The 19,894-nt window shown below is 38.3% G+C and overlaps 1 protein-coding gene across 3 annotated transcripts in view; it reads left to right on the top strand.

Moving 5' to 3' along the window:
• The first annotated feature begins 671 nt into the window (after window positions 1-671).
• n4bp3 (NEDD4 binding protein 3) overlaps window positions 672-19,894 on the top strand; it is a 32,566-nt gene continuing 13,343 nt past the window's right edge. For 2 of the 3 annotated variants that reach the window (XM_058408952.1, XM_058408950.1), the window contains exon 1: window positions 672-834. The gene's annotated coding sequence lies outside the window, so the exon portion shown is untranslated. Of the gene's footprint in view, window positions 835-14,430; window positions 14,622-19,894 lie in introns of those variants that run through there. The other variant, XM_058408951.1, reaches the window with a different exon arrangement.

Genomic DNA, 19,894 nt, shown 5'->3' with positions numbered 1-19,894 from the left:
AACTCTTCTGGGAAGGCTTCCACAAGGTTTAGGAGTGTGTTTATGGGAATTTTTGACCGTTCCTCTAGAAGCACATTTGTGAGGTCAGGCACTGATGTTGCTCTAATTCATCCCAAAGGTGTTCTATGAGGTTGAGGTCAGGACTCTGTGCAGGACAGTCAAGTTCCTCCACACCAAACTCGCTCATCCATGTCTTTATGGACCTTGCTTTGGTCACTGGTGTGCAGTCATGTTGGAACAGGAAGGGGTCATCCCCAAACTGTTCCCACAAAGAGCATGAAATTGTCCAAAATGTCTTGGTATGAAGCTGAAGCATTAAGAGTTCATTTCACTGGAACTAAGGGGCCGAGCCCAACCCCTGAAAAACAACACCTGAACTCAATGATTTGGAGGAGTGTCCCAAAACTTTTGGCAAATAAAAACTTAAAATAAATCTTTATTGTAATCGCGTCTTTTGGCCAGCAGGAGTCGCTGTTGTGTCTCAATTGCATCTACGGTCCTGGCCTGTGATTGGCTGACACTCCGCAGTTCCACTGCGTTATACAGTTGTCATGGAAACCTGACTGACAGATTAATCGTCCATTCATCGCTGTCATTTTGAGTCCCTTATCCAATCGGAGATCAAGGGGCGGGGTTTCTGCGCTGGCTGGGTCCAGAGTTTAAATGTCGGAGAGGGAAAGAGAGCAGAGTGAGGATCAGTCCGGAGTCGCTCGGGTGTTTCCGCGGGTCTCTTGGGAATAATTCACTTTTGAGTTTTAAATAAATAAATAATAAGGAGTTAAAGTGTTAGGATTAAGATTATAGGTTCGTCATCGGTTGCTGGAATCGATCATGGTGAGTGATTTTGTTTTTAATTACCGTCCGGTTTTGCTTCTAGCTTTAACCTACAGGGACAAATTTTTGTTTATTATTTATTTATTTGTTTATTTAAAGGACTTAAGGCAACATTGTAGAAATTACTGCATCATATAGGTCGCCTCATAAATAAATAAATAAATAAAGTGATTCAGTTAAGATAACACTATGTTAAAAAATTGTTTTGTTTTGTTTTGTTTTTTCATTTAAAACGGCATGAATATTTTGTCATTTTTACATTTAACAAACATTAATATCTGATTATTTTGGTCTCGGTCGGAATAAAAATCAGATTTTTTGCACTCAGCACATGTTTTTATAAAGCGGATTTTTTGGCCATTTTGTGAACCCAAGAAGAACAACAGCACCACCACTGGCCATAGAATAAATAAACAATAGAATCTGTGAGAGGAGAGAACTCATGAGGCTGGGGCTGATTTCTTTAAAGCCCAGACTGTAGATGATTCCTTCAGCTGGATCAGAGACAGGAGTGTGGTGTGATTACAGGAGTTACACGGTCTACATGGTCTACACGGTCTACACGTAACGCTTCAGCAGCAGTGATGGAGAAGGTGAACATGAAATGTGAAATAGCGTTGCGAGCGAAACTAACGTGAACGATGTGGATTATTTAGAGAATCGTTCTGTTTGCCTCACAACAACAGACACACTAATCACACATCATCTAATCAAAGAACAAACTACACCAAAGGACAGATGACAGAAATCTACTTTCAGTGGGGTTTTATTTAGTTATTTTTTTATGATGACGTTCAGAGGAAACCTGACATGAACCCTGGCTTGAAGTGTGTGTGTGTGTGTGTGTGTGTGTGTGTGTGTGTGCGCACCTGTGTGTGTGTCTCTCAATGTGTCTGTTTGTGTGTCTCTGTGTGTGTCTGTGTGTATGAGATGTGTGTCTCTCTGTGTGTCTGTGTGTCTCTCTGTGTGTCTGTGTGTCTGTGTGTCTCTCTGTGTGTCTCTCTGTGTGTTTCTCTGTGTGTGTCTGTGTGTATGAGATGTGTGTCTCTCTATGTGTGTCTCTGTTTGTGTGTCTCTGTTTGTGTGTCTGTGTGTCTGTGTTTCTGTGTATGTGTATGAGATGTGTCCATATGTGTGTCTCTCTGTGTTTGTGTGTCTCTCTCTGTGTTTCTCTGTGTGTCTCTGTGTGTATGTGATGTGTCCCAATGTGTCTCTCTGTGTGTCTCTCTGTGTTTTTCTGTGTGTGTCTGTGTGTCTCTCTGTGTGTTTTTCTGTGTGTCTCTCTGTGTGTTTTTCTGTGTGTGTCTCTCTGTGTGTTTTTCTGTGTGTCTCTCTGTGTGTTTTTCTGTGTGTGTCTCTCTGTGTTTTTCTGTGTGTGTTTTTCTGTGTGTGTCTCTGTGTGTCTCTCTGTGTCTCTCTGTGTTTTTCTGTGTGTGTCTCTGTGTCTCTCTGTGTGTTTTTCTGTGTGTGTGTCTCTCTATGTGTGTCTCTCTATGTGTGTCTCTCTATGTGTGTCTCTCTATGTGTGTGTCTCTGTGTGTGTCTCTGTGTGTCTCTCTGTGTGTGTCTCTCTGTGTCTCTCTGTGTGTTTTTCTGTGTGTGTCTCTGTGTCTGTGTTTTTCTGTGTGTGTGTGTGTCTCTCTACGTGTGGTTTTCTGTGTCTCTCTCTGTGTCTCCCTGTGTGTGTATGTGCTACAGTGCTTGCTCCACATCATTCCTATTATTCAGTCTAACCTAAAGTCAAGCAAACTTTGTGATATTTGGAGGGTCTTGCTATTTTTTTAAATGACCGTCAGATTTTCAGCAGACTCGAGTCGAGACCTGTCGTGTGACATCATCACAACATTCATTCAGCTGAATCCCTCTTCCCTTCACGTGTGTGAAACAGGAATACAGCTCATGGTAGGAGTGTAAAAGAAGAATCCTGTGCTTGTGATTCCACCAATTCACACAGCTTTCCACAAACAGTCAGTAGTCACCGACCCTCACTGCTTCTCTTCTCCATTTCCTAAACCCTGCATCATTACTGTACCTTCCTCTTATAGGAAGATGTTCATTTCCTGATCTAAAACTTATTCATTAAAATCTAAAACCTTAAATCAAGTCAGTACAATTTATATGACAAGAAACAGATGGAAAGTTCACTAGTATAAAGTGGCTCCAGAACGTATAAATCTGAATAATTGGACATTTGTTATGATCATAAAAGTGGTTTTGTAATACAAAAAAGGCTGCAGAAAGTCTGTAAGAAATGCTGTAAGACTGACTCAGCCTCGGGTCGAGTCAGTGAGAGGATCTTTAGAGAGATTTCTCTGCTGATTCACGTCTCTGTTGATTCAGAAGCAAATCGTCCTCATACTTTATAAACTTGATCAATAAATCAACAGATACAGAAACATATATACGCAAATGGAGTGTGATTTCAGTGTTAATAAAATATATTTATGTAGTCAAGAGATCATATCTTTAGAAATGACATACACCTGAATGTGTAATATATATTTAAAAAAAGGTATTATTAATATATTTATTTAACATACAGAACACTAATACATCTCGACATCACTAACATTATTGACAAGAATCTTTGAATATGTGATTAAACCCCAGTGCTCGAAATCAATGAATGGGACGTCTTCTATCAGTGTAAAGAACTGAATGATGTTCTATCTGTGAGTCTGATCTAAAACGACTCTGTCGGCTTTCAGTGTGTTTTAGACGTGTGTTTTTCCCTCTGTTGGAGAACCTTACACAGAATTTTACTGGTTGAAGATGAAATTTGAGCTGCTATTTAGATGAACAAGCACTTGGAGAACATCTCAGAGAGCAGAAATGGGTTTGAGACCAACATGTACTTTGAAGATACAAACATTTGTGTGGAGAGAAAGCTTACTCGTTTTTGGTTTTTTGGAATTTTTCTATGAATATATTGCCCCTAGTAGTCTAGAGAAAAACAGAAATCCTTCTGAACCACTACAAATTCTTAAAGTCTTGAGTGTCTACTTTCATATGAGCTTCATATTAACCACCACTGTGGAGTGAGACATGATGAAGACACTCAGTGATCATCAACATGGACATGACAGTGTTGAATCTTTTATATCATTGATTCATTTCATTGATATAAAGAAATCAGGATTGTACAGAATGTTACGCAAAAACATTTCCTATACATGTTTAAACACTGCAGAGTTTTTAACTTATGCCAAGAGTCTGCAGATTACATCGTTTTAATCTGGTTAATCCTTCTGGAAACCAAAGTAACTTAATCTTGAGCTTCATCTTTTCATATTGCATCATTCTGTAAAGAAGCTGAAGAGGTTTAATAGCCGGATGAGTATCAGAGAGAATCGCTTCACAAATCCCTTCATTTGCTGCTCCACAGCTCAATAAAAAAGTGCCTTTGGTTTGGTCTTGTTATCCACGCTGGTGGTCGTGAAGTATTTACACCCCCCCCCCCCCCGCAAACACACACACACACACACACACACACTTCACAAGTGTCCTGGACTTTATTTGCTTGTTGTTGTGTGCAGTTTGCCGGAGATCGGCGGTCTTCATGTCGCTGCTTTTTAAAGCCTAGAATCTGAGGACAAAAGCGACAACTGAAGTGTTTTCCTTCTAGTGTCCTGTAACCATGGAGACCAAGAGGCCACCCTTCATGACCTCTGACGTCTCTAGCCCTGGTGTGTCATTGTCAGCTAGGGGGAGCCACTTCAAACATTCTCTCACTGTTTAAAGTTAAAGGAAATAAAGGTGTGATAAGGAAGGAAAGTGCTAAGCTTGTTAATGCGATTGCTATCCAAGCTCTGCGTGCTATCCGATACCGCTGCTGACCACCGTCTTAACTCTTACACACAGCTCTGAGTTTTGGTTGGTCAGAAGCTGTTGATTTTAATTCCTATAACCTTAGTCACAGAATTCAAATTACATTAACAAATATATTATCATGTAGTAACAATGCGGTCCTGGAGGCTTTTGTAGAAGACAGTCCTCAGAATCCAGACCCTAATATAGTGGAACCTCCCTGATGAATTTTTGCCTTAAATGTTGAAATTTTGCAGGAAATTTGCATCGGCATATGAACAAACCGAACCGAACGCCAACTAAGTTCAAAACTTGTTAGCGTCAGTGGAAAGCCAACTGAAGAGAGTTTACGAATTTTACAATTTGTTTTCAGTCAGTGAAAGCTGTTTGGAAAGAATCAACTCACGATACCAGCGTTACCTTCAGCATGCGTTCAAAAGCTAGGTGATTTTTCTGGCGTTGTTTTGTTGACAGATTGGTGGTGTGGGTGGTCTGTTTTATTTTTAGCCCATGCTTGGTGGCACGACTTCCTGTGAGGAGCCTTGACATGGAATGCTTGGCTCGGGTCAGTTATTTGTAAGCAGCCATACAGTTTCCATACGCTTCGTATTTGGAATATTGGTCATATTTTTGGGAGGCTGGAACGGATTATCTGCATTTACATTATTTCTAATGGGAAAATTCATTTCGCAGTACAAATTTTCCACCTTAAGAACTCGCCTCCAGAAAGAATTTAATTCGTATTCGTATTATGAAAATATGACCAATATTACCAATTTCCAACACCTATAATCATATTTTTGCATATAAAAACAATCAAAACATTTAGAAAAGCTTTAGAAAAACTCACTTCGCTTAGATTTCTACTGACGCAAACAAGTTTTGAACGGCTCCTGGATGTACGCCGAAAATGCTTCATATGCCGATGCAAATTCCTTGCAAAATTTCCATTCTTTAAGCGACAATTGGTAAGGGAGGGTGTTCGTATGCCGAGGTTCCCTTGTACTCTGGAGTGTTAAGTGAGGGATTAGTCAAAAGTACAGAAGGCTTTGTTTTCTAACAAAACTGCAAAGTACTTGTGTAAATGTGGAGTGTCGTATCTCGGTTATTTGTACTCAATAACACACACACACACACACGTGCTGACCTTGTATTTAGACAAAACTCTGCTGTTTTAATCAGACATTCTTTATCTCAGAGACTTCTTGTGTCAGTCCTGGACACAAGAAGCCTTTATTTAAGAGAACAGGGTGGACTTGAAGCTGGACGCTGCAGACCTTTTGGCTCCTTTGAATGCTTCCTCACTCTCACCTTGGGCTAAATTGCAGCTATAAAGCAGCATTATAAACACCAGGGCAATTAGTTAAAGGGGCGGAGCAACCGTCAAGAAGATTTCCGTGAATTTCAGAGACTCTGGCTTGTGATTCGTTCTGATGGATCGCTTTCTTGTGGTTTTTTTCGGATGCATGTAAATGAGAGAGTGTGAAGCAAAAGAGAAAGGCAGTGTGGAGAGAAGAAAAAGAAAAGAGAAGCTTCACTGTAAACAGGACAGGAACTAAAGAATTCTTTGTGTGATAAAGTCGATACACACGTCTAAGATACGAGTAAAGAGGATAAGAGCGTGATAAAAACAGCAACAAACCGGACAGATTGTTTTTAATCGACTGTTTTAATGATTCCGTTCACTGAGGGATTGTTGAGTTTTACAACAGGATTTAATTTGCTAGGATTTTAGTTACTCCAGCTAGTAAAACAGCCCCAGAGAGAGAATTAGCTTGCTAAGTAACACACAATTAGCAAGCAGAGTTTAAAAGAAGGAGATCATAAAAAAGCAGAGGAGATCGTTTCAGCTGAAGTATTCTACACTCATGTGAGGAAGCTGATACTCGCTATGAAAATGTGAGGAAAGTCAACAAATAAGGAGTACAAACTGGTATACTGGGTTACATCACTTCCTGTGCAGTGTTTGTAGACCTGCCTAAGCTAGCTACTGTCTTTATTTTTAGTTTTGTAATGACAGGAGGTCATCTTCTTTTGTGTTTATTTATTTGTTTGTTTATTACTTTTTTTAAATGCACATTTATCCTAGCGTGAGTGTTGAGTGCATGAAGTGTCCTACATTCACACTTGTGTTTTTTAGGTTGAATAAAAGTGCATCATTATCCGAGTTCTTGAAGTGCACTTCTTTATCCTGTTGGAGTAGAGTAGTGCATAAGTAGGTGATTTAGAACACACCTTTTGTGTAGCTTTTAAAGCTAAACTATATGGCTGTGTGTGTGTGTGTGTGTGTGTGTGAAAGAGAGAATGGGTGTGTGTGTCAGTGTGTGTGTGTGTGTGTGTGTGCGCAAGTGAGTGTGTGTGTGTGAGAGAGAGCAAGAGAGAGAGTGTGTTACAGGATGTGTGTTTGTGTGTGTGTCTGTGAGAGTGTGTGTGTGTCTCTTTTTCCTCATTTACATGACCAACATGGAGCTTCCCTTATTGCATTATTCATCGGCTCAAATATTAAATACAAGTTTATTTAATTTCACATTTATTAGACTGTTGCTTAATCACTGACGCTGCAGATTTCACTGTAACACCGAGAGCTAGCATGTTAAATCCGCGAGCTAGCAACACTTGCAACTCGATCTGTTTTGAAGGAAGAAGGTGCTACGCATCGCACGAGGAAATCACTTCAACTTCAAGCGTGTTCTTTTTCTACTTGACACCAGATACACACGACGAGGGTGTGTTAAAAGCCGGCTAACATCCTCTGTGACTTGCAGGTTTCTCATTTTTACAACATCGTCACTGACGAAGCGTCCGTTTCCTCCGGCGGTGACTAAACTCGGCGTCTGAACCCTGCAGGAGTGTCGGAATGAGGCGGTATCACCTGTGTAGTTCATATCCTCAGGGCTTTAATACAACATGAAAACTAAACATTATAACATTCCTCAATTAATCACAGGGCTGTGCTACATCTCACACACACACACACACACACACACACACACACAGAGTGTCCTCAATCGGTGTGATTAATAGTTCTAGTTCAAGGCCACTTTTAAGATAGATTAGTTATGTGTTACTCGATTTACTAACAAATAGTTCTTCAGGACTCTGAGTATCACCTGATACCCAAAACTAATCCAGATCCTGATCCTCTTAGTCACACAGTGACTCTCTGTAATCTTTCACTGAGTCTAAGTCTAAGATCAGAGGCGTGATGGGTGACAAGTTGTGTCCTGTGTTCATGTACAAGCTCTCACACTCTCGGCATCGTGTCAGTCAACACAACACGCAGAACTTGACATGAAGTCAGTGAATCAGAAGATGTCTCAAAGCTGATTCAGGAACTGGCTCCCATTTACTGGCACGATAGGAATAATAAAGAAAAGCAAGCTTTTAACAACAATAATAATGCATTTAAAATCATAATTAAATCAAAAAGCAGTAGATAACATCATCAACAGATTCCTCGGGGCAATCCTGCAGAGCGTGTGGTCCGCCTTTTCTTCAGTTCCCCTTTTCACAACTTCACTTCCGACCTGTATTTACTTCCCATTTCACCATTCATTTAAATGAAAGTGAAACTTATTTGTAATCCTTCATATCTTATTTCATCACAATTGTTGATCACACAACACTGATTGGGTCATTTAGAAGACGTTTGTAAGACGTCTCGTCCACCAGAGGTTCGACGGCCATCTTGAAAATTTTCTGGTCCAGCGTTTGCACCTGGTAGCCCCGCCCATCTTCCTCTGCTGAAGCAAAAGTGTGTGTGTTGAATGCATGAAGTCTCCATTACTGTGTATATTAACAATACACAAATCCCCTGAGCTCCATGAAGGACATGGTGTAGAGGTGAAGGTTAATGAAGGTGGAAGAACTGGAGTGTCCTGCACTAAACCCTTACTCTTACTCAACCCCACTGGACACCTTTGGGAAGAACTGGAATTGAAGTCTCGTCAACATCCCAACCTCAGAGTCTGACCTCACTGATTCTCTTGTAGCTAAATGAACACTAATCCCCACAGAAGAGTGGAGTTTATTATAACAGTGAAGGGGAATAAATTTAGAAAGAGACGTTCAACATACACGTAAAGGTGTGATGGTACACACAGTTTCTCTTTGGACCAAAAAAACAAATCACGGTACAGGACACGCCCACAAATGACAACAGTAGTAGTTTCCTGTTAACAATCACCTGACTAAACCCCAAACATGTGAATGTTTAATCCCAGTATAACATGTGTAAACATAATGAGTGATGACACAAACAGACACCAGGTCTACAAATGCAGAAGTTTCCCCAAGACCCAGTTAAAGTTATCCGATTAAAATTGACCCGGATATTGGTCATCACAGAGCTCTGTTTAACAGCTGAGGTCTCGCGCTAGATTAGGATCAGACAGATTGAAATCTCATGCCATCACAACGACACGCAATGCTACTGCTTTAAGATCATCTGATCTGTTAGCGAGAAACATTTGACATTGGAATTAAAGTCTTAGAGGATGTGAGCATTTGATTATTCTACACCTACACCAGTTTCTAAAATTACAAGATATTGAGCAAGATATTGTTCCTTGTGTGGTCTAGCAAATAGTCCAATCTCTGTACCTAAAAATGCACAATCCTAAAATAGCCTGACCGCAATTGTTTGGAGAGAGACTTGCCATTAAGGCTGTTTGCTCCGGAGACCATTGTTCATTGAAAAGCTAAAACAAACCCAGTTGCGTTTTAACCTCATGCTATTCAAACCTGGACTCGGGTGACATTTATTTAACCTTGACTGTTGTTTTTGTGCTCCGGGTGTGCGAGTCTTGCTTCCAAATCCGACTTTGATACCTTTCTCAGAGATCGTTCCTGCATACATAACCTCTTTTGTGGTCAAACAGGCTGTAATTCTGCACCCGCTCGGCACTGAGAGTGTTTACGGCTTCAGACAAAGCCTTTATTATCGCTCCGAAAGTCTCAGAGATTTCTCTCTGGGAGCAGATTCGCAGGACGCATCCTGAGGTTAAGAGCCAAACTTCAGCACTTAAGAGCTGCTTTTTATAGCCTGATAAATGGCTGCTTTTCAGTGGTCAACAACACCGCAGTGTGAGTCACCATCTCTAATGTGCTGCTGAGTCAGAGTCATTGTCTCTGACTGACTGACTGACTGACCGACTGACTGATTCTCTGTTGTTGAGATGCGAATGGACAAGAACTTCATAAACCTCTGATATTTTGGGAATTTTTAATCCTGAATTCAGTAACTCCAAAGTAATTTTATTAATACTTCAGCACTACATACACTAAATAAACTCTGTTCTCAATGAAGCCGCCATTTTATTCTATTAATTAACAGTTATAAAGGCGGGGTAGCTAGGTTAAATTATTAAAAATAAAACTATCTAGAAATGGCATTTATATCTCTGATGATATTTTGGGTGAGCCTTGCTAACGTTACGTTGTTTAGTTGAATTTTCAGATACACTAAGCTAGAAGTATATTTAATGAATTTGAATTTAAAAGTATTTTTGGGTTGAAGTAACTAGCGTATTTCTATTATGCTAACATTTCTAGACTAGTTTTACTTTTGATATACTAACATTTCAATACTTCCTGTAGTTTTATTTAAGATATACTAGCATTTGTTAGTATGTTTCTAAAATATCCATACTAATTTATGTTTACTCTGTAGCATTTTTAACTATTTTGAACATAACTATGCTAGTTTACATTTGGTATACTAGCATGCTTAAGTATATTAAGTATTTGGACAGGTCTGTATTACTTATAAGTATACTTGGAGAGAAATAAACTAATTGACTTTTGAGATACGAGTATTTCAGCATGTATTTGGATAAACGTTTGCTACTTTATTTTTTGATAAACTAGTATTTATAAGTATATTTCGGCAGAAATATCGTATATACTAGTCTTTTTTGATATACTGGGATTTCTAACTATATTGGGAGATGGATATTAGTTTGCTTTGAATATATTAGTATTTCTTTGTATATTTGGATAAAAGTATATTAGTTTACTTTGGAAACATTCGTATTTATAAGATTTCGGACAAAATGGTGCTAGTTTACTTTTACTAGCATTCCAACTTTTACTTGAAGAGAAGAGTATACTAGTTGACTTTTGATATACTATTATTTCTGTGTTTATTTGGTATAAAAGTATACTAGTCTACTATAGATATTATACTATTTATAATTATATTTGACGAGAAATATATTAGTTTACTTTTGATATGACAGTATTTCTCTGTATATTTAGATAAATGTATACTAGTTTACTTTGGATACATTCTTACTTACAAGATTTATGAACAAAACTGTGCTACTTTTACTGGCATTCCAACATTTACTTGGAGAAAAGTACTGTTTACTTTTGATATACTAGTTTAAAACAAAGTATACTTTGTATAAGTATACTAGTTGACTTGATATATTAGTATTTCTGGAAATTTGGATAAAAGTACACAAATTTACTTTTGCTATAAAAGTATTTGCAAAAATAACTGAACTGAAATACCTTACTTCTCTTCTACTGTTAATATAATAGTAGTTAATAAGAAGTATACTAGTTTACTCTTGATATACTAGTATTTATAAGTGTACTTGGATAGAAATATGTGTTTTACTTTTGACCTACTCCTATTTATTTCTATATTTGAATAAAAGTGGTTTGGAGAGAGAAGTATACTATGTGACTTGATATACTAGCTTTTTAAAGTATAGCTAGTTGGAGAGAAATATACATTTACTTTTGATATATTCACATTTATCTATAGAGTTGAATAAAAGTGGACTAGTTTACTTTTGATATACTAGTTTTTCAAAGTATATTTGTACAGAAGTGTACTAGTTAAGTTTTGATCTACTGGCTTTTCTGTGTATATTTGAAACTGGTTTATGAAACTGGTTTCTGAGCACTTTGCTTGAAAAGAAATGACCTAGGTTACCAAAGTTTCATGGGTTATATAACATGCTCAGGAAATATTTTTAATATATATATTTTACATAAACAAATTTGTATAGTTCTTCTTTTGAACTTGACCTGCAGCCAATAATAAAATTTATTTCCCATTTCCTCATACTTGGCATGATGGTGTATAACAAATCACTGTCACAGCTGCAAGATTGGACCAGCCACTTCTTATCGCAGAGTTCTTTCATTTCAGTCCTCCAGGTCTGTGTCTTATTTCCGAGGAACTCTTGGTGTTTTTCCAGAACTTTCCTCAAGAGTATTGCATTTCTAAGTGTCAGTGTGGCTCTTTCGTTGAAGACACGAGTCTGGCTTGGGGAGTTATATCTTTTCTTTGGTCAGGAACATACAGTAAGATAGGGCAGGTTCAGACTCGTCTGGCCCACCTCACACATGCATGTCTTTCTTACTTTCTTATTTCCCTCTTTCATTGTTTCTCTCTATCCACTCCCTCAGGGTTTTTCGTGTTCTGATTATTCAGCTAAAGTGGTTCAAGTAGTTTTCACTGTTTGTAATATTTTGAGTAAATAAATCTGCAACAAAACAAAATTGAACATCAAAACAAAAATTGAAAACATTTCCGTTTAATAGGTCTTATGTTCTGACATAATGCATATAAATATATTTTTGTATTTTTCTGTGTGATTCTTTGGACTCTTTGGTATGTGGTAGCTTAGTGGTTAAAGTGTTGGCCTATTGAGCAGAAGGTTGTGAGCTCAAATCCCAGGTCTACCAAGCTGCTGGGTCCCTGAGCAAGGCCCTTAACCCTCAGCTGCTCGGATGTAAATATAAAAATGAGATAAAATGTATAAGGGCGTTTGCCAAATGACAGAAATGTAAATGTATTTTATGTGTGCAGATGCAGACGTTAGTTAAGCGACATTGTTCAAGTACTCTTCTGTGTATTTTTTTGTACACCTAAAGAAATAAACATGCTCACTGGTGGCAGACCAGAGCCAAATCTCCCGAGTGCTGGAATACCATCCACTTCTTGCACAACAAGGTAAAGAGTGAAGATGGCACCTCAGTAGGGTGCAGTTGAACCCGATCCAGTTCCTCCTACCTGGAGTTGAGCCAGAAGTCCAGGTGAAGTGTGATTCAGGCTGGAGAAGTGTGTCTGATATGTTGTTTCAGCACTGTGGGAATCAGGGTTAGGCTCCTAGGAGAAGTTGGAAAAGATCCAGCAGCACCCACTGGACTTTTAGTCCTGCAGTGATGATCTCTCAAAGATGGCTAACATGTGGTGCTAATGGGATATGTAGATGATATTTGAGTCACAGCAGTGGATAGTATACAGTGCTGGCCATAATTATTGACATCCTTCTTAAAGATTTTTCTCTCAAATAATAAGAGAAACAATCCTTGCTCTAACAAATAAATTTTTCATATCGTGTGTCAAATTGCTATGTAACGTTAAGCATATTGTCATACTGCCCTGGACTTACTGTTTTAAGGTTGTTTGTTCATCTGTCCGAAATTCTCATTTACAATTTCTAAAGTATGAATGACTGAAAGTTTTTGATATGGAGTTATGATTGGTTTTAGGATTAGAGTTGGGATTAGACCTAGGTAGTTAGGATTGGAGTTAGGTTAGGAGTTGGGTTTGGGGCTGAGTTTGTGGTTGGGATAGGGGTTGGGGCTGAGATTGGGGTTGGTATTGGAGATGGGATTGTGGCTGAGATTGGGGTTGGGATTGGGGTTAGGGATTGGAGATGAGATTGGGGGTGGGTTTGGGATTAGGGTTGGGATTAGTGAAGGGATTGTGTTTGTGATTGGGGTCTTGGTTGGGGCTGAGATTGGGGGTGGGGTTGGGATTAGGGTTGGGATTGGAGATGGGATTGTGGTTGGGGTATGGTTTGCAGTTGGGTTGTATGTAGCTGAAGAACTGATTAGATTTTGAATCGATCCAAATATGGTCAGGGGTCAGAGTAAGTTCAAATGTCTGAAATAGTTTTTCTTCGACAGCTTTCTTTCTGTTGAGGCATAAATTATCAACAACAGGGGCTAGACTTGTTGGTGGCCGATGCATCCCAATCGGCGCTGTTGGCATCAAGTTCTACTAGTTTAGATCCAGTGATTATATCTTGCTGTGAAAAAGCTCATTGTGTTGCAATGTTTGTGTCAGCCTACAGAAGCGTGCATCTTCGGAAGTGTGGGAGCCAATCAGATTCCAGGCTTGAAGACTACAAAGCTGGTGAACAGAACATTGTACATGCCTTTGAGGCTACATTTTGTTGTCTGTTGCTCGATCAAGAAACCAGGACGTCAGGACCTAGCGCTAGTGTTGGATCTTCTCTTAGGATCCTGATAGATCCTGGCATAATTTCTAGTACTATGTGTAGTGTAAAAACATCCCGAGAGAACAGGACTGCCTTTCTGTTTACTGTAGGTGGCTGTTTCGAATGAAGCATTTTCCACCAGCATTGTGTCCTGCGATGAACAAACACGACTGAATGCAAAGGTATAAGATCACGTATTGTCCGCGCACTGCAGTCCAACATCCTTGTCTTTACAATAAAGCTTTTTATTATATTAACGGTAATATACACAATACATTTATAAAGCACCTTTCTCAGACTAGCGGTCACTTTACGTGCAGAATTACAATGCGTTTAAAAAAACCCGGAATAAACAAAACAAAAGCCATGCTTCATGTATATAATACATTCTGAATTGGCCTCCTGTTGCTAATCCCGCATCCACAAACAAGGAGAACAGGTCTTGCAACACCGGCATATATAATGGCGCGCTTTCTAAACAAAGGGGCCGAGAAAGTTAGATAAGAGTAATCTGAGACGCCCGTCAGAACAGGGAAGTTTCTCAGGGAATTTTTCCAAGCCGAGGGCGACAGTAGCTCTGTGAGATTAACGCGAGAGCAGAACGTTTAGAGGCTGGGGTTTCGGATACAGTGCTGAAGCAGGAGCAGGTGTAAGGAGACAGCAGAGAGAGAGAGAGAGAGAGAGAAACAGAATTAGGGGTCGGAGTTGGATGAACGACACAATCGGCTTCAGGTAAATACACTGTCTCTTCTGTTTAAAAGTACTGTATATGAAAAGATAGAGGGGAAAAAAACATTTATGAGACCTATACATTGGTACACTAAATTTTACATTTAAAAATAAATGGGGAAAATAATTGAATTAAATAAGCCGAAACCATAAGCAAAAAAATATGATGGTAATATATTATAATGTTATAATAAATGAATAATATTAATAATATTAATTGATGTTATATTTTTGCTCCAGTATATTATTAAGGCTGTTTTGATTCATTTTTTTTACTTTAGGGTAAGTAGGTATATGTGAATTAAAAAAAAAAATTCAGTATTTCATAACTGACAGATAAGTCATGGATAAGTCATAGGTATGTCATGAATAAGTCATATATAAGTCATATGTATGTCATGGATAAGTACATAGATAAGTCAAAAATAAGTAATTTGTAAGTCATAAATAAGTCATATATAAGTCATGGATAAGTACATGGATACGTCATATATAAGTCCTGGATAAGTCATATATAAGTCATGCATAAGTATATGGATAAGTCATGTGTAAGTCATGGTTAAGTATATGGATATGTCATGTTTATGTTTATGTTTTGCTGGAGATCAGAAAGCTTCTGAAGGCGTATTTATTTACCCCTTTCATGTTCACGTTCCAAACCGAGAGAACGGATATGAACTTCTTGTAGCCTTCGGGAAGCTCATTTGCAATTGAAATGAGTCTCGTGAACATTGTTTCTGACACGATGCCGTGACGACAGCCGGCTGACTTGTTTGCTTAAAAATCCTGTGATCTAAACCCATAAGTGACATAAGGGGTCATAAACAGAGTGTAAAAACACACTGTAAGGAATCCCCTTAAATTCAAGTGTGACAGTGTATGTGTGTGTGTGTGTGTGTTGGGGGGTGGTCATGTGATCTTTCTGGGAAAATCCAGGCTGATATTCAAAACAAATACATGCATGTACGGTACATAGTGCATAACAGTCAGTGTTTAATAAATCATCCTGTTTCCATCCTGAAGTTGATTATTTTCCAGTAACAGAACACCACAATGATTTTCCTGTCAGGGCTTCTGTCTATCGGTCAATTAATTAACCCCTTATTCAGACTAATCAGAATCGAAAATTGAGCAGCATTGTGGTAGAAAGGTTTATTGGTGTTAGAAAAAAAATGTGTGGAACAAAAGCTGTAAATTGTCAAGTTAAGGAAATGGGTAAGAAGTTTACTGGAATTATAAACAATACAATGAAATTTAAAAGTAACTAAAATAAGAAGTTAAAAAAAAAGAAAGAATTAGGAATAAATAAACAGCTTACACTGGGAAATATATACAAGATCGCAGTAAGTGTAATTTTAGTGCTATGATGAAAAGTAAAAATAAAAAAATGTTTTAAATATATAAATAAGATTTAAAAGTGATATATTTCCTCAGTGCATACAGTTTTTATACACATTATTATTATTATTATTTATATTTTTACTTTTATATTTTATAATATTTTTATTTTTAATTATTACTGACAAACCAAATCAGTAAATGCTGAAGAAATAAATAGAATCATCTTTTAAAAAATGAAGTAAGCAGAAAATGAATTAATCAAATAATTACCAGCGTAAAATGCTGTAAAATCTATTCGATTGCTAATGTTAAACGCTATATAAGTGCTGGAAGCTATAACTCTATATAGCTATATGTAATGAACGTTAGTGACTGAAAGAAAATCAGTCAAGTTGTGTTGTGGTTTTACAGACGTGATTAGTTTTTCATGTGTGTGAATATGAATTCGATATATATATGCACATATTGATTGATCATACTCACTAACTTTGTTAACTTGTAATACGTTAAGATTACTGCTGCTGTTACTGAAAATGTCTCTAACAGGAAATGATAGCGTCGTATCAATGATTAGCGTTAGCATCAGTAGAGCAGGTCGTTTATATGCGCGTGTTCGAGGCAATCCGTCTGCTTTCGTTCCTCTCTGCTCCGCTTATCTCAGCTGTACTGCTCGTATTAATGATTAACCCTGCTGTAATGTGAGGAATGCCATTTTTCCCCTCACTTATCTCACTCTCTGCTCATAAAGAATGCACCTCTCCACTCCAGGCTTTCCAGAACCAGCAGGAAAAGAGACAGACGTTTACTTATTTCAGTGAAACTCTGTAAAATCAGCCCTGCTTTTTGGTACAGAAACCAGAAACTCTGGGATAAAGTTTTAAAATATGTAAAGTTTCAGATTTTTTTAATATTATTATGAGAAATTTTCATGAATTTGATAATTTGTTAATAAACATGAATTTATGCTAGAAATCAGAACTCCTGACTTTAACTCTAACACTTTATATAGGACTTGATCGTGATCGTATGTTTAGACGAGTTTGCGAGACCATGCTGTTTCACTCTGCACGGAAGATTGTGCTTTTCTGAAAAAACTGTTGAAGCATAGCCTAACCCTTCATTCTTGCTTGGATTTCTGTCTATGGTTTCTGTCTTTCTTTATTCTTTTATTTATTTTTCTTCCCCTGCCAGTTTCCCACCCAGCAGCTAGCTCTAGAAATACATTTAGACCACTGTATGCAGCCATCAGTAAACTGGGTGTGGTTCAGGCCATGACCCCATCTACCAATAGGTAGAAAGGTTCCAAAATTAAAAATGAGAGATTTGATATCACTAGTTATATTGTAATGTTAAAATACTGACAAACAGCTTTGACTGAACATATCGAGAACTGACTGATCGGGAGTTTTTTTTGACTGAACATATTGAGACCTGATTGATTGTGAATTCACTTGATTGAGCATATTGCAAGCTGATTGGACAGGAGTTTGCTTGACCGAACATAGACACACCTGATTGGTTGGGAGTTTGCTTGAGGGAACATATTGCGAGTGAGCTGATTGGTTGAGAGTTTGATTGACTGATCATATCGAGAGCTGATTGGATGTGAGTTTGCTTGACTGAACATATCATAGGTGGTTTGCTTGACTGACGATACAGCAATCTGATTGGTCGGGAGTTTACTTAACTAATCAAATCAAGAATGGTGTGTTATATCTGACGCTGACCTTACTATCCACTATTTATATTGGTTTGGTAGCAACATACACATATCTTGTTCATCTTTTCAGTATATTTGGATAAAAGTTTGCACGTTTCGGAGATAAATAGTGAGTTTACTTTTGATACTTTAATATTTCTCTGTAATATTTAAATAATATTTTTTGAACATAGAGGCACCTGATTGGTTGTGAGTTCACTTGACTGAGCATACTGCAAGCTGACTGGACAGGAGTTTGCTTGACCGAACACAGGACCCCTGATTGGACAGGAGTTTGCTTGAGGGAGCAAATCGTGAGTGAGATGATTGGATGAGAGTTTGCTTGACCAATCAAATTAAGACTTTGATGGGTTGGTAATTTGCTTGAATGAACATAGAGGCATCTGATTGGTTGTGAGTTGTGATTGGACAGGAGTTTGCTTGACCAAACAAAGAAACACCTGATTGGTCAGATGATTGAAGAAACATATCACAAGTGATCTGATTGGTTGAGAGTTTGCTTGAGGGAACATATTGCGAGTGAGCTAATTGGTTGAGAGTTTGCTTGCCCAGTCATATCGAGACTTTGATTGGTTAGTAATTTGCTTAACTGAATGTATCAAGAGCTGATTGGATGTGTTTGCTTGAATCAACATATCACAGAGGGTTTGCTTAACTGACGATACAGCAGTCTGATTGGTCAGAAGTTGGCTAAGTCTTGGATTTACTATCCACTATTTACATTGGTATTGCGCAACATATCTTGTTAAATTTTTCCTCAGTATATAAGACACATGCGGCAGCCATCCTGCTGTAGATACACATACGTATAGTTGGCCTACAAAGCAAATAAAATCCAGGACTTACTGAGAAGCACAAAAGCATGGTTTGCAGGCTCTTTTCAGAACAACACCATGCATCATAGTCTGACAGGATGAAGTCCAGAATGATTGATGCTGTGATGAAGTTTCAAAGCCTTAACCACTTAAACTGCCAGAAGCCATCCACAGCTCCAGACTCACATTCTCTTTCTCATAACTACACACCGTTCCAACTTCCTGAGTCTAGCTGAATAATTCACAGCAGCACCTTATGATGAATATCTGAATAATGAGTCGAGTTATGCGACCGAGAGCCGTGATTGTTACATCTGGCAGGTCACTTATCACAAATTATCGTCTTTTCGGTTATCTTAACAGCAGAGATATTTAAACAGCAATCATATAGTCATTAACAGACGCCGTGTGTGTGTTTGTGTGTGTGCTTTTCACATATATGCCTTAAATCAGCTTTCTGTTTAATTATGATACAGTAGGCATGCAGTGTAAACACGGGGGTCTGGAGAACTTACTCGAAAACACAATCCATTTCATTAGACTTTGTTTGCACCGTGATGGATGTGCTGTGGAGCTGCCAGAGCTTCACTTAAGCTAAAGTGTGAGATGATGTAAAGGGATAAGTGCTCTCGTGCTTTAGGCTGCATTTGAGTAATGAAACACGTGAAACGCTGCTGATGTCGCAGGACGTTCATTAGAAAAGTGGACACGCATTTCATCATGGAGACTTTTAAGAAGAAGCCATTAGAAGACATTATAGCATAGTGAAACACTTTTCTTCGCATAGCCCAGGTATGGTCAGAGAATCATGGTCAGGGTTAGCGATGGTACAGGAGGGCACAAAAATTGCAGATTAGCTGTGTTTTTCTGACCAATAATCCAGAGATTTATCCATTTGAGCCTCTACTTTTTTGCTCTGTGACGTTTTGACAGTCAAGTTCTTTAACAATGTCATTTTTCCAGCAAAATCTGAGAAACAAGGCTGCAAATCTGTCGCATTTCTCGTGTTAACCGAAGTCCCGATATCAGAAAATAACACTGTTTCTTGGAGGTTATAATCTCTTACATAATCTCCAGACTTGGTGTTATCTTGGCCACTTCAAAAAGACCAACACAGAACTAGCATGTTGTTCAGAAGGATAGTTTTAGTTGTGTGTGTGTGTGGGCGGGTGTTTTGTTGATTAGATCATAATCCATGAGGTTATATGAGTTCATTACTGTTATGTGAAGATTATACAGCCTATCAGCTCATATCTAATCAGTCCTGTGTGATCTTGAAGCACCAGATGTGTAGAGACGATAAACCGGGACACTTGAGGTTCACAGTAGACACACTGATACACTTGCATGTTATAACATCTTAGATAAGGACACCGATTGCAGCCTGGCGTTTGAATAAG

Source organism: Hemibagrus wyckioides, linkage group LG14, assembly GCF_019097595.1.
Source record: "Hemibagrus wyckioides isolate EC202008001 linkage group LG14, SWU_Hwy_1.0, whole genome shotgun sequence".
Lineage (NCBI taxonomy): Eukaryota > Metazoa > Chordata > Actinopteri > Siluriformes > Bagridae > Hemibagrus > Hemibagrus wyckioides.
This window is presented reverse-complemented; position numbering and strand designations above follow the sequence as displayed.